Source organism: Pinus tabuliformis, chromosome 2_1, assembly GCF_031772625.1.
Source record: "Pinus tabuliformis cultivar Carrire ecotype Pingquan chromosome 2_1, CPIR1, whole genome shotgun sequence".
NCBI lineage: Eukaryota > Viridiplantae > Streptophyta > Pinopsida > Pinales > Pinaceae > Pinus > Pinus tabuliformis.
The window spans coordinates 875,960,572-875,977,003 of NC_142299.1; positions in this window are offsets into that span (position 1 = coordinate 875,960,572).

Consider the following 16,432-nt stretch of genomic DNA (forward strand, 5'->3'; position numbering starts at 1 on the left):
CTATCTATATTGCAATAACCAGAAGATCTGAGAAGATAATACAATGCTTATTCAACCCGAACAATTCTTGCACAAGTACAATCTATCTCTCTGCCTCATAAGCCAACTCAAGCCAACACCTAGCAAATTATGTTTCCTATAAAGCCCCTGCTTCCTTGCGCAATTCCTCGGATAATTAACCCATATTTAATTGGGAAATTCTCCACCCATGACTATGTAATCCATCCATAGGCCCTCAACTAATTGCATGCACCATCTGTACAACTTAGGAAATTATACAACTGATAATACATTATCCCTGAACTCTAATTTCAACTGGGTCTTACTTTGAACTGACATGCATGAGTTATTTATTAGTGAATCTTTAGTTAACTAGTATGGCACTGAGGATGCACTGGTGCCCATCCCCACTACTAGACCTTCTACTAGTTCCTCCAATAGCTATAACTAGTTTAACTGAAATAATTCAATTAGACTAAGTTAATTAACTACAACTCAAAAGAACTCAACCTGGGCCCCTAAAATTTAGGGATCACTCTACATGACTCTAGATAGACTTCCAACTCAAATTTCCTAAGCCAACTAAGTCAATTTAACATAGTTAACTATTACAAGTTGCTATGAGAATAGAATTTCGATTTAATTCTGAATTTAATTCAAGGAAAAATTAAATTAGAATTTCTTGTTATTATTTTTAACACTCCCTGTGGTGTAGGAAGATTCTCTCTGCGGACAAAGACAATCCCTCTAGCCTAGGGGAGAGGGTCTAGCCACAAACAAGAAAATCTAACATAAGTTCCCTTAGATTGATAATAGATAATATCCTACCTCTTGTATCACTTATCCTTGTTCGACGATGTCCTCGTGTTTTTGCTCTAGTAATCAGCTCCTTAATGTCAATCAAGCACCTGAAACAAATAGACAAGGAACCAAAGCACACATGATAGCATACAATAGAGTTCAATCTACTTAAGAGGCTAAGGAGCCTTAAGCTACCAAATACAATATTTCAATTGATATAGGAAACAAAATATTATTTGTATTGTTATGACAAAAAGGAAAGTACAACCTTTGCCTTAGCGTTGCAAGTTTCCTTAGATGGGTCTGGATCCTAAGAATCACTCTAACATCTCCTAAAACACCTCAATCATGGGAGTTTAAGGTCTCTTTATCCTTGTTCACACCAAAACATTATACAAGCTATTCTCCTTTTAACAAGCTCTTAATCAGCATAAACTAAGAACTAAGACTAGCAAGTTTTTGCAGATTATTCCAACCCTTCCATTCTAGACTACCAGAGGTTGGAATAGTAGGGGATTATATAGGCATGAGAGAGGGGATATGGTTCCTCTTATGATGAGAATAAGCCTTATCTATTGGGTTATTTCCTTTTTAATAGGGGAAAGGAGCCCAAACAGTCTCTCTTAGCTCTATTTCGACTAACCATTTACGAGACTTTCATTCACTAAGCTTCTAGACCTGGAAGCCTCGACTCCATTTTTTAAAAACTTTCCAAAAGAGGATCAGTTCATGTAATCAAGGGATAACAACACTGGTTGGCATGGGCCTCAGTGTTATTCTCAGCAAATTGGCATGGGGAAGAAATTGATGGATAATGTTGATCTTTAAAACTAGGTTTAAAGGAAGTATCTCTAGAAATGATGTAAAGGGGAAATTCTTTACAGGTGGAAAGTGACTTAAAGAGATGTTCTTCATGATAGGGAAGTACACAGGGTTTACTATAGAGGTGCTCCAAGGTCAAGGAATAGGGAGTACAAGGATAGTGGAAAATTATTGTGTAACAGATGCCCTCTAAAGCATGAAGGCTGAACAAGAGTGAGGGGTGAAATGTTTTATGAATAGACGCAAGGAACCAGATACCATCATTGGAAAACCTGCAAGTCAAACATACATATACATATCTCAACTCATAATCATGCCTGATAAATCGGAGAGGCATATAACAATACATGAATCCATGGTATAGGCACAACTATCCATCAAGAAAAGGATCATTTCCATGAATCCTCGGCATGGACGTAACCATCCGACTTAGGGGATAAAAAATGATACCCACAACATGGTCGTAGCCATCCGTCTAAAGAATCATGTATATAATCATGATTGATACATCACTCCTCGCAACCTGGACTTTTGTGATCTAAGGCTAGGGTCTTACACTCCAACATGCCCCAATCAAAGCACAAATTCTAACATGTGAATAGACGTGCTGAAGTCAAACATGCTAGAAAGTCACTTGATTACCAGCCAATGATGTGAACTGTTAACAAGCACAAGAGAAACCACCTATAATGTCAATGGATATGAAGGTACTATCAATACAATTCATGAAGTGTGAAAAAGGAACTGAAGTCGAACACTTGTGAAATCATTCAATCGAAGGCCAATGATGAGAACCTATTGTCAAGTCTAAATAACTTTCTATTAAGGCATGCAAGCTATAAAGTACTGGAAGGGAGTTTCTAGATAAACTTCTTGGATAATGAGCTGAAGTCGACAGGAAGTGATCTGTTGAAGGAAGGTCATAATGAATGCTTCATCATCGACATGAAATGGGAAACACAATGAATGAGAGTAATCCAAGATGGTGACATATGATCAGACAATGTACAGGTAGGAAGACTTCTCTTGAACATGTCGATGACACCACTATGGAGTTTGGCAGCGTTTTACATCATAGGATCAAAGGGCATGGTGATGTGGTAGAGATCATATGAGAGGTTTAAAATGGATAACCCACAATGCAAGGAGGCAAGTGATAGAGTGAGGATGTCCCAAAACCTGACATGAATAGTAGATGAGTGTCAATGTTCAAGAGTGACATGCTGCCTCAAGTGAAGAATACAACTAATGAAATACTTCCAATTCCCCCCCACCATTTTTGGTGAGTACCCCAGTTATTTTTACACAAGCTTGAAGGGGATAGCATATGCTTGTAATATAAGCCCATCCTTTGGATGGATCCATCCTAGTAAGTATTATGAACCCTAGGAAGGAGTAGCTCGGTCTCATCATAATGACAAGTCCTATGTCATTTAATATTTTAGTGAGTTCAATAAAGATGAAACTCAACATCTTTTTCATGTTTAGAGAGTTTGAAAAAGACACGGAAAAGAAAACTCCAAAAAGGTCCCTTTTCATAAAGTTGTCCCTCGAGCCCGAAAAGGTAGAAAACAATACTCAAGAGAACCTCCTAGCCATGCTCGACTAAGTTGTACCCTTTTCATAAATATTTTATCCCAACCTGAAAAAGGGGTAAACCTATACTGGGTAAATGACATTTTGGAACCATTTACGAGCTCAAAATGACAAGAGCTCGACAATCTTTTCATGTTTTGAGAGTTAGAAAAGAGCTTAAAGTAGACTCCTCATTTTTATTTACTTTAATGAGTCTAAAAGGGAAAAAATACTTGATAATATTTTCAATTTTTACGAGTCAGAAAAGAGCTCAAAGATGACTCACTGCTTTTATTTGCTTTAACGAGTCTAAAATGGAAAAATACTCTGCAATCTTTTCATTTTTTACGAGTCAAAAAAGAGCTTAAAGGTGACTCGTCCTGGAGGAACGAGTGGTATAAAGGGATAGCAAATGGTTTCGGCAATGATGGAACTACTCAAAACATGTAATGGTCAAGAGGTTGGCTAACAAAACCACTCATTTTTGCGGTTCCTCAAGAAAGGAAAAAACAACCAAGTGAAAGCATATTATCAACCAAAGAAATGGTGGCAATGGAATGAAACAACCAAGGCTCATCTAGCAGAAATTAGCTGATAAAAAACAACACTCACGAGATGTAAATTGTGCATGGGTTCATTTTTACACAAGCTTGAACCATGGGGAACTCTGCTTGAATTTGGTTTCATGTTTACACAAGCTTGAAACGAAAAACTATGCTCGAGTTTGGTTTCATTTTTACACAAGCTTGAAACAAAGACAAACTATGCTTGAGTTACATGCCCCCCAAGCTTCATTTCATTCAGCTAGGTGGATGGAATGAAGCTTCACTTTCAAGATCCAGGAAAGACTTGACTGGGATTTTACAATATCTTAATCAAAGACTCAATTTGGAAAAGGGAGTTGTTTCATTTTTAATGAGGTAGATATAGGAAGAAACTATCCTCGGACATCTGTTTCATTTTTTTTAACAAGGTTGATACAAGAAGAAACTGTCCTTGGACATCTGCTCCACTTTTTAATGAGGTTGATACAGGAAGAAACTGTCCTCAGAATCTGTTTCATTTTTTAATGAGGTTGATATAGAAATAAACAATTCTCAGAATCCTTAATTAACTTTTTAACGAGCTTAACACAAGACAAGGAACTATAATTACATCCCTTGTTTCATTTTTTTAATGAGCTTCACACAAGACAAGGAACTATGCTCTGTAACAATTGAACATGGACCATTATTATAAGAACATGGCCCCCAAGAGGTCCTCAATGGATGGGAGAACTATGCTTTGGGAGGAATACATGTCAATTGGTACCAATGACAGATCGGGTTCTGAAGCCCCCAATACATAATGCACTATACCATCTGTGTGATCATCAACAGATGTGGAGACGAAACGGGTAGCCACATAATTAACCTGTGGTGGGGAAAGTACTACTTGAAAACAAGAACCAATAGGGGAATATGGTTGCAAAGTGGGCATCTGGGGACCAATGAATGACAATTGATCAATGGTCAGTATTCTCCCTTTGTGTGGAAAACAATCCACATGGAAAAGAGAAGAAGCAAGAGCTCCCATGACATAACCATAGTCGTGTCCAAGGAGAAGATTAAAATCTAAGGGACCTTGGACCACCATCATGTCTATATAGAGAGTCTTTCCTCCCAAAGTAATAGGGAACTTCGAAAGGATCCCTAAGGGCTGACTGGTTACTCCTTTGAAAGCCAACAGATTCTGAGTGACAGACACAAGCTGTGGGGAACCCAAAGCTTGCCAAGTAGTAGAATACATGATGCTAATAGATGTGCCTTCATCTAATATAGTTCCATGTACTACCATATTATAGGCTTGTACTGTGATCTAGAAAGGCACATAAGATGGAAGGCAGAAAGCAGTCAATTGACTCCAATCAAAAGAAACGACAGAACTACTTAGTGTGGGTATCATATGATTTCCCCCATGCTGTATAGGAATAGGAGAAGGACTCTCCTAAGAAATTGGGATGAGAGGGCCACTCTTTAGTTCATAATAATCTGAGGAGATGAGAAGAAAATGAGCAGTGTGATCAATACTCTCTTCAGGAACAGAGTGAACAACTGAAGGCGGAGCTAAGTCGACACTCTTTTTTACCAATGGTTGGTCGAGAACAGACATACGAGAGTCATGTTGAGGAAGAGCAGGACGGGCAAGAGATGAATCCAATTCAATCTCTTTACCAACTAGGATTGGGTTAGAAGAATGTCTCTGATAACCAACAGGGAGTTGGGCTTGAGCAGCTGTAAGTTTTTCCAAATTTTTTGAAGCTTTATCCTTAAGAGGACAAAGGTGAAGAAGATGCTTCCCTTCACATAACCTATAGGGGAATCTAATATTCCCTTTCTTCTTACCATAATTATCTGAAGGCATAGCATCAACATGATCTCGAGAGGTCGACGTGGATGGTTGATTCAAGTCTTGAGACCATACCTCTAAGACTTTGGGGATGCCAAGACAGTCTCGAAGGATATGGTCACCCTTACAAAACTTGCAAGGGAATTTGACCTTCCATGGAGGATTGGAAGGCATGTTTACGGGAGGTGCATTTAGAGTAACAGTTGCATAGTTAGCCTCTTTCTTATCTGACTTCTTCTTCTTCGTATTCTTCTTATTATTATTAGCCTCCTGGTTACTGGATTTCACACTTTCACTAGGCGATGTAGAAGAGGAAGGTTAAGAAATAGGGGAAGAAGGTGAGATTTCAACCTTAGAATCAACGTGATGGGGTTCAAATGAAGGAGATGGATGGACAGAGTTGGGACAATCGGGACCACTGAGGTAGAAAATAACCAGATATGTAAACCAATGGTTAACACAGGGAGGGAAAACGTTGCCATATAAGGGGCACCAACATTTCCAAAAGAAGGAAAAGGACCAAGATTCCCATCCAAGGGGAACCCTTGACTGGTAGACTTCGGAAATGTTGCCATTGGAATCGATCCTAAAGAATCACTAAGGAAGATAACTTTAACCAAGAATATTTTGTGGGTAGTTAATTTTAAGACACTGAAACAAAACTTTTCCTTTTCATATTTTAAGAGTCAAGAAAAGAGAGAAAGGTGACTCTAGTTGCTTTCGGAGTTAATGAGCTCGAAAGGACAAGTTCTCGATGATATTTTAAATTTAAAGAGTCAAAAATACTAAAATTACTACTCAAGATAATCTAGGCAAAAGGATTACCGGGTAACTGTGAACTGTAGAATACCTCCTGGTGAACTGAAAAGCACGAGCAGGAAATCTCCCTGGATGTTGTGTTCAGTTTATCACGTTTACAAGGTGACAGACTCAGCTTCCTATGGATAAAGGATTGCAACCTATAGGGGTATCCCTTTATATACATGATGGTATGGGGAGCACAAGTCCATACTAGCATTGTCTAAAGTTAACGCCAACTTTAAGGTTTAAAGATGTCGGAACACTTCTCTAGCCTAGACCATTAAATGTGAGAATTAAGTTTCAATGCTTCCTTAGGTTAATTCAATAAATTTTAACGATTGATCTTGAATTAGGTTTCAATTCCAAGGTCCTACCACTGTCATTTGAAAACCCTTATATGCAGTTGTATGAGAAAAAAATATTTCTCTGATGAAAGTTAACACTAATTGAGTGATAGAGAGCACACAAATAATGAAACAATCAAAGAATGAAATATTTCACTAACACATGTCCTAAATGCACTTAATCTTCCCTTAACAACAAAAGAAGTTTCATTTTATTCCCAATGCTTATGATGATGCAATTCTAGTTTCTCAATGGCACTACTAATGCAACATTTTCACTTAAGTAAACTAGATTGATGTTCTTCTTTTCATAAAATGCAAAATGAATCTTTTACATAGAGCATTTTTAATCAAAAATTTACAATTCTGAACAAACCAACATCAATCAAATCCAAAGCATGATAAATGAAACTAAAAGCAACTTCTTCCCTAAATCAAACAAACCAAACACATAAATGCTTCAATCAACAAACCAAGCAATGTAATCTATGCTCAGAATGAGAAAAGAGACACTCGAATAAGAGATCAAATGAGCCTCTTTCACTCATTCAATTAAAAATGAAGCAATGAAGATGTTGCGACTGAAAGATGGATTAAATGAAGCAGCAAATCAGAAACTTGAAATAATGAGTGAGTTAACAAATGAACGTTAATTTACCTAGATGCCCTAGGGTCATATAAACCATCCAAAAAACTCAAAAATCAAGCAACGAAACTTCAAACCAATCAATCAATCAAACCTAGCAAACAAAGCACCCTAGTCACCTTAGTTCATAGGGAGAATAGACATATACAGGCCAAGAAACATAATCTAGGAGGGCAAGACACACTAGCATATGGTTTAAAAGAAACCCTGATTTTAACCTATAAGAATCGGCACGACTGTTTAATAGGAAGAAAGTGCCATAAAGGGTTGTGGCATGACTGCTTAACTAGAACTAGCACTGGTCGGTGTGACTGTCAGCAAAATAACAACACTGATTGAGGGATTCAAAGAAAAATAAAAAAATTTCTCAAACCATAGAAAAACTAGCCACTCTAAATTCAAAATCAAATACTACAAATGGTGTAAAATTCAGAAAACAAAGGAGAAATGGTGGTACAACAAAAGTCGTCACAAACCACGAGATGAAGAAGTTCCATGGAAAATTTTAGGGGCTAATGTTCGCCCAGTGGGCTAATTTTCCATGATTTTTCCACAAAAAAGATTCGCCAATTTCCAATTTTATAAAAGACGATTCGCCCAAATTTTAGAATATAAAATTATTTTACCTTAAAAATCGCCAACATTATATAGAGACTATATATAAAATAATTATAAATTTGAATAATTTTACAAATATATCAATAAACATTTATAATTTGCATATTAGGGATTAGTGAGATTCGCCAATGTTTTAAACTTCAAGAAAATTTTCCATCCTTAAAATTTTCCTTGTGAAGAACCATCCAAAGAGAGGGATAAGTTCCCCAGCGGAGTTGCCAATTTGTGGTGTAGGAAGATTCTCTCTGCGGACAAAGACAATCCCTCTAGCCTAGGGGAGAGGGTCTAGACACAAACAAGACAATCTAACATAAGTTCCCTTAGATTGAGAATAGATAATATCCTACCTCTTGTATCGCTTGTCCTTGTTTGATGATGTCCTTGTGTTTTTTCTCCAACAATCAACTCCTTAATGTCAATCAATCACCTGAAACAAATAGACAAGGAACTAGAGCACACATGATAACATACAATAGAGTTCAACCTACTTAATAGGTTTAGGAGTCTTAAGCTACCAAATACAATATTGCAATTGATATAGGAAACAAAATATCAGTTGTATTATTATGACAAAAATGAAATTACAACCTTTGCCTTAACATTGTAGGTTTCCTTTGATGGGTTCAGATTCCAAGAATCACTCTAACATCTCCTCAAGCACTTCAATCACAAGAGTTTAAGGTATCTTTCTCCTTGTTCACACCAAAAAATTCTATACTATTTTCCCTTTAACAAGCTCTTAACAATCATAAACTAAGAACTAATACTAGCAAGCGTTTGCAGATTATTCTATCCCTTCCATTCTAGACCACCAGAGGTTGAAATAGTGGGGGATTATATAGGCATGTGATAGGGGATATGGTTCCTCTTATGATGGGAAGAAGCCTTATCTCTTGGGTTAGTTCCTTTTTAATAGGGGAAAGGAGACCAAATAGTCTCTCTCGGCTCTATCTTGATTAACCATTTACCAGACTTCCGTTTATGAAGCTTCTAGACCTGGAAGCTTTGACTCCATTTTTTAAAAACTTTCCAAAATAGGATCGGTGCGGGTAATCAAGGGATAGCAATGCTGATCGGCGTGGGGAAGAAACTGGGGGATAACACTGGCCTTTAAAACTAGGTTTAAAGGAAGTATCTCTGGAAATGATGTAAAGGGAAAATTCTTTGCAGATGGAAAGTGACTTAGAGAGATGTTCTTCATAGGGAAGTACATAGGGTTTACTGTAGAGGTGCTTCAAGATCAAGGAACAGGGAGTACAAGGACAGTGGAAAATTTCTATGTAACACTCCCTCTCAACAAGAAATGGATTATTTTCTACCCTGATCCTGCCTCTGTGAAACTCAAATTTGCATCTTGACAAGCCCTGTCAAATATCTGCATCCTTCTCCTTTATGGGAATGTACTCCGATAACATAATTCTCCTTTACATAATCTCCAAGATGATGATACCAGATATCAATATGCTTGGAGCGATCATAAAAAACAGGACTCTCAGAGAGTTTGATACAACTCTGATTGTCACAGTAAATCACAATTGGATCCATATTTTGACCAAAAAAACAAAAAATAATATTCCTCGTCGAGATAGCCTCACAAGTTTCTTGACTAGTGGCCATGTACTTTGCTTTTTCTAACTTAGTGCAAATGATATTTATTTCCTGTTGTACCAAGAAACAACTGCCGACCCAATACTAAATATCTCGTTTAATGTGCTCTTCCTGTCAGATGGACTCCCTGCCTAATCTACATTGGTGAAGACTTGAAACTTCAGTCCCTCTATCCATTTTACCATAAACCATACTAAGTATTGCCTCTGAGGTATCTCAACACATGTTTGGCTTCCTTCCAATATAGCTTGGTTGGTTTAACCATCGCTTGACTAAGTTGGTTAGCTGTGTAACACATGTCGGATCGTGTGTTCTCCAAATACATGCGTGAACGCACAAGCTCCCTATAAATAGTAGCCTCCACCACTTCACCGAAAGTAGCATCCTCCTTCCTCCAGTTACTAGCTAGAGGAGTCTCCATGGGTTTACTCCTCTCCATGTGGAACCTTTTGAGTATCTTGTTGGCATACTTTCCCTGAGAGATAAAAAGTTCCTCATCACCTTACCATACCTCCATTCCAAGAAAGTAGTGCATGATCCCCAAGTCCTTCATTTCAAACTCTCTTGCAAGATCCTCTTTGCAATACTTGATCAGCTTATCATCACCTATCAGAATCAAATCATCAACATATAAAATAATAATAAACAATTTACCTTCAACCAAAATATGGTAAAGGTTCACTTCTGCTTCAATTTTGGTGAATCCCAACTCGATTAAATAGATATCTATCCTGGTGTACCAAGCATGGGGTGCTTGTTTCATTCCATACAGTGCTTGCTTGAGTTGGCACACATGTGACTCTCTATTGAAAGTCTCAAATCCTTTAGGCTGCTCAATATACACCTCTTCCTCAATCATGTCATTGAGTAATATTGTCTTTACATCCATCTAATGTATCTTCCATCCCATCTGCATTGGCAGTTCTATAATGGATCTGATTGATGAGTACCTTGTAGCAGGAGAGAAATTCTCATCGTAATCAATCCCCTCCACCTAACAAAACCCGCTGGCCACACACGTGGCCTTGTGTTTATGCACAATACCATCCACTGCTTGATTTACCTTGTAACGCCATCTAGAACTCACCAGTAACTTGTCTGCACATCTTCGGACCACATCATAAACACTGTTGCTAACAATGGAGTCATACTCCTCAACCATGGCATCAACCCAAACTAGTTGTTGCACTGCTTCCTCAAAAGAGGATGGCCCAGTCTCTACATATCCACTCATCAAATCCATGTAGCCATTGTACCTCTCCAATGATCTCCTCTACTTTCACTATGATGTGGGTTCTCCCACGTTCTCTCTAGCATCATGCAATAACTTGTCAGCCTCTTTGGTGCACTTTATCCAATCTCTGGAAGACTCTACATGAGTGGGAGTCTCCACTCCTTGATCCTCTACATGTGGCCGCTCCACATCATATTTGGCTTCCTCCTTTGGATCTAGAAGCTCCTCAACCACATGTAGCTAAAGTTCCCTCTCAAGGGAACATTGCATGCCCTTCTCTTCATCGAATTTTACATCTCTGTGAACCACTATCATCATGTCGATTGGAAGGTACAACCAATAGTTGTGAGGTGTATCAGTCTACTACAAAAATATCCCCAACTCAGTTGTTGCCTCAATACTTTTCCATGCATCTTTGGTTACATGGTAGTAGACTCATGAACCAAAAATCCTGAAGTGTCCCACATCTAGTTTCTTCCCTGAAAATGCCTCTTCTAGTGTACTCATCCCAAGAATTTGATGAGGGATTCTATTCATAAATAAATAGTTGTGTTGCATGATTCATCACACAAGTGTAGTGGCAAGCCCTGATCATGCAAAATAACACGTACCACTCCTATAATGCTTATGTTCTTCCTTTTAGCCACCCCATTCTGTTGTGGGTTATGAGGTGCTATCAACTCTTGTCAAATGCCTTTTGATGCACATAAGTTTTTGAACTCATTCAACACATACTCTCCACAATTATCACTCTTGGGAGCTTTAAATTTATTTCCAATATCTTTCTTAACTAGTGCTTTAAATTCACAAGACTTTGCAAAATTTTGATCTTTCTTTTGCATGAAGAAGATCCAACACTTATGAGAAAATCATGAAAAAATATAACATAATACCTATGTTTGGTCATGGATGTTGTCGAGAACTGTCCACACACATCTAAGTGAACTCGGTCGAGGATCCCTTGTACTCGACTGCCTTTTTCATGAAAAAAATATTTAGTTTATTTTCCCGATGTACACCTTTTACATGTGTCTACCTGCTATAGTGTACCCTTGGGAAGAACAATAGAAATTTGTTACATGATATTCAAAGTGCCATGATGCAAGTGACCCAACCTCCTGTGCCACAACTTACCAATGTCTCGGCTCTACACCTTCTCTTCTTTCGTGCTCAAGGCAACACAATATTCTACCTCCAACTTGAATAGGTTCTTCACTCGAACCCCTATCCTCTTCACCTATCTTGTGGCTATGTGATGAAGTAATTCCTTTCCCTTACTAAATATCACATCATAGCCTCTATCCTCCAACATGGCAACATATACCAAGTTCTTCTTCAAACCAGGAACATTCATAACATCTCACAAAGTGAGGGGAGAACCTGACTCCCTCTGAAAGGTAATTGTACCAATCCCAGTATCACTCTATCTCCTATCATCATTCATCTCGATATGCATCTAGTGGTCCTTGTCATCCAAGTTACTAAAGGGATCTTTGTTAACGGTCATGTGGAAAGAAGCTCCACTATCTAGGTACCACACACTACCCATCATTGATGACACCATACAAGCGATGAGGGTAAAGTCCAGTTCAAATTTTGAAGCAAGAGCCTCACCTGCCGCTCCTCCTGAGGGCTTCTTACCAGCCTTCTTGAGCGGACACTTTGTGGAAAAATGTCCTAGCTTGTGACAGTGAAAGAAATTGACTTTCAACATGTCCTTCTTCTTGTCACCCTGACATGAATCAGATTTGGAATGGGATGACTTCCCCTTCCCTTTATTTTCCTTACCCACTATGGAACAATTCTCCTCATCATCATGCTTTGATGAGGATGCATCTTTGGTGTTCTGCTGAATCTCTTCCTGTACCAAGTCGGACCACAACCCCTCCCACTCCGGTAGCTTCTCCCTCCCATTAATAAAGTCCTGGTAACTATGCTAGCTCTTGGGAAGTCCTAGAAGTGCTAGGCTCACCATATCATCTCTGGAAACAATAGTCCCAACACTTCCAAGATCACCCTGAAATTGAGTGAACTTGGCCAATTACTTCAGAATTGAGTTGCGCTTCTCCATCTTGATCTTTCCAAGTTTATCCTTCAGTGCCAACTTCCTATGGTCACTGCTAGTTTGAAACAGATGTGTCAATTCCTTCCACATTGAAAGTGGAGTGTCCTTACCATGGAGATTTGAGACAATGTATCTTGAACTCCTTCCAGGATAATAATTTGAAACAGGTTTGTCAATTCCTTCCACATTGAAAATGGAGTGTCCTTACCATGGAGATTTGAGACAATGTATCTTGAACTCCTTCCAGGATAATCCTTCTCACTTTTTCCACACACTTTCTCTATTCAGCCAGTGCTTTAGCATCATATGGTGGAGGCTTCAGAATATCATGATCTATGAATTCCTTGAGGCCATTGTCTTCCAACATTGCCTCCATTGTGTCCTTCCATGCTATGTAATTGGAGTTTCCCTCCAGGGCATACTCAAGTCTCAAACCATAGAATGACATATTGCTGACTCTGAAGTATGAACTTGCAAATTCGATTTCACCTGTACAACAAACTCGTATTCTCCTCTTCTATATTGTCTTTAGCTCCAATACCATGTATATTTTTACTATAGATTCAACAACTTATGTGATATGATAAAACACAAGACACGAATATACTCTACTCTTCAGCAAAAACCAAAATTAATCGATGAAAACAATAAATAGAAAGGGAAGAATATAAATCATACATAACACAATATTTATCTAGGGAAATCAACTGCTAAAACCCCGACAATCTATATTGCATTAAACAGAATATCTGAGAAGATAATACAATGCTTGTTCAACCCAAACAATTCCTACACAAGTACAATCTATACCTCTGCCTCACAAGCTAGCTTAAGCCAACACTTAGCAAATTATCTACTTGCCAAGCCCCTACTTCCTTGCACAATTATTGGCAGAATTAGCCCATATTTAATTGGGAAATTCTCCACCCATTACTGTGCAATCCATCCATAGGCCCCCAACTGATTGCATCCACCATTTATACAACTCAAAAAATTATACAACTGATAGTACACTATCCATGAACACTAATCTCAACTAGTTCTTCCTCTAAACTAACACGCCTGAGTTATTTATGAGGTAATATTTAGTTAACTAGGGTGGCACTAAGGATGCATTGGTGCCCATCCCCACTACTAGACCTCTTACTAGTTCCTGTAATAATTAGAACTAGTTTAACTGACTGTAACTCAGTTAAATTGAGTTAATTAATTAAAATTCAAAAGAACTGAACCTAGGCCCCTAAAAATTAGGTATCACTCTACATGACTCTTGAGAGACTTCTAACTTGAATTTCTTAAGCCAACTAAGTCAATTTAACTTAGTTAACTATTATAAGTTGTTATGAGAATAGATTTTCGATTTAATTCAAGGACGAATTAAATTGGAATTTATTTTTGCTATTTTAACATGAACATGAGATGCATCTTGGGTCATGGATCTCTGTGATATTTCTTTTTGGATCCAATAATTATTAACCTTATTCTCATATCCTTTGCAACAAATATCAATCATTAACTTTCTCTCATCTAATAATATTAAAGATTCTATATGGGAATCTTGGTCATCCTTTAAAAATAATTTCAATATTCCTTTTCAATTTTCAATCTAAGACATCAGGTAGCTCTCAAGATATTGCTTATGGGTTTTTTTAACATCACATTGATTCCACCTTGTCTTCAAGATTTGTCTATAATATTTCCATGTGTCTTTGTATAAATTAACCCATTCTCCAATGCTCCCTAAGTTATTTTCTTGACATATCATGACCTTCAAGTTCACATGTACTCTTAGAATCCTTGTCACTTTGTGGCTTCCCCATTATTTGAAACTATGATGGGACTTTGACACTTGAAACTTCCCATCATTTTCATCATGACACACTCAGCCTCATGACAAACTTTGCAATATTCACCTTTTCCACACAATACTTGATGCTCTTATGCCTTTCATTGATCACATCTTTATAATACTTCTTAGCTATAAAATAATATATATATATATATCATTATCCCTTCTTGATCTAAAATGGGGGTTTGATAACTTGTTATGCTTACAAGAACCTCCCACTCAATTAAACAAATAAATGATCTAGCTTATATATGACATTTGCAGAATTAAATACTTGAAACATGTGTATGTTTTCTTTTAACGGTTTAAGTGCTTTAAGTCCATTTGTTTGTGCTAATATTAAACACATATAATAGTCATCTAATGCAGCAAATAAACAACCACACATAACAACAAATTTAATCTAGGAGTTCACTCGAATATCGTGGGCTACGTCTCCTTGAGATTTTGTCATCTTGACTTGGCTCTTTGGGATTATGGAAAATTACAAGTTCCACACTTAACTCAAAAGGTTACTGAACTGAACCAATGGGCTTAGAATACCATCTATATCCTTGTCATGGCTGTCATCACTCTGCAAACAAATCTAAGCTCCCTTAGACTTGATTCCTTCAATCAGTTCTCTGAGCTACCCTGAGCTTCTTGATGGCACTAACTCCTTCATAATTCTTTAACTGTCACCGAAACTTCATCTATTGTCTCCAACACATATCAGAAACCAATAACAGCATGATCATTTGCTCAAAATGAGCAATGCATCCCAAAACTAGGCCTTCCTCCACAGTTGGCACTAGGTTTCCTTAAACTTTCTTGTAGCATCTCGGCCTTTAGAAGTCTTCAAATGCTTCTAAAAATCCCTGAAATGGATTCAAAAGACTCATTATAGTCAGGAATGATTGTTGGTTCACTAAGAACGAGTATTGGTAGCTCCTACAACTACCTCCAACCCCTAGTGGCCCTGAGCTCCAAAATCTCCCTCGATGAAAATATTTATGAAGATGACTTCCTCAGCTTCTCTAGACTATTCCATCGGCTTCAGAAGGCTCCAATTAGCCTACCTAGCCTCTTGTTTCACTCTCTTTTTTTATGGATGAAAACTACTCCTTGAGTGCATTTAATCAATATCCTCTAGGGATACTCCACCAATTTTGGCGAACGACACCTAACTCCAGTTAAACTTAGCATAACCACTAAGTTTAGCCGCTCCACTAGGCTCACCGTCGAAGGTAGCCATTAGAATAACTTTCTAGCACACATATGGAGCGGTTAATCCCCAACAGTTAGGGGTAAGGCTAGTGGTCGTATTAATCGGAAACCGCGTGGGACTGTTTACTTAGCAGAATCTCCACCATCGATCAATCCTGCTCGATCCTTCTTTGACTTTCCCTTTTATCAAGTGCTTCAATCTGTTCCATTTATCTCACTTCTCCAAATCCAATAGATATCGTGTCATCCGCTCGCAACTAACCCATACGATCTCCAACGTTGATGTGACCTGTGCAATCTAACAGCTGTCGTGGAATCTCGCACAGATTCTAGTACGATCATTTTCTGGTCGAGAGCATGTGAGAAAAGTGGTTTTCTCATGCTACATGTTGACCGCTAAGATTAATCACGTGAAATCTCAAAATACCATTTACAGGTTTGAGGGTGCGCGAGATATCATTTACCACTTTCCGAA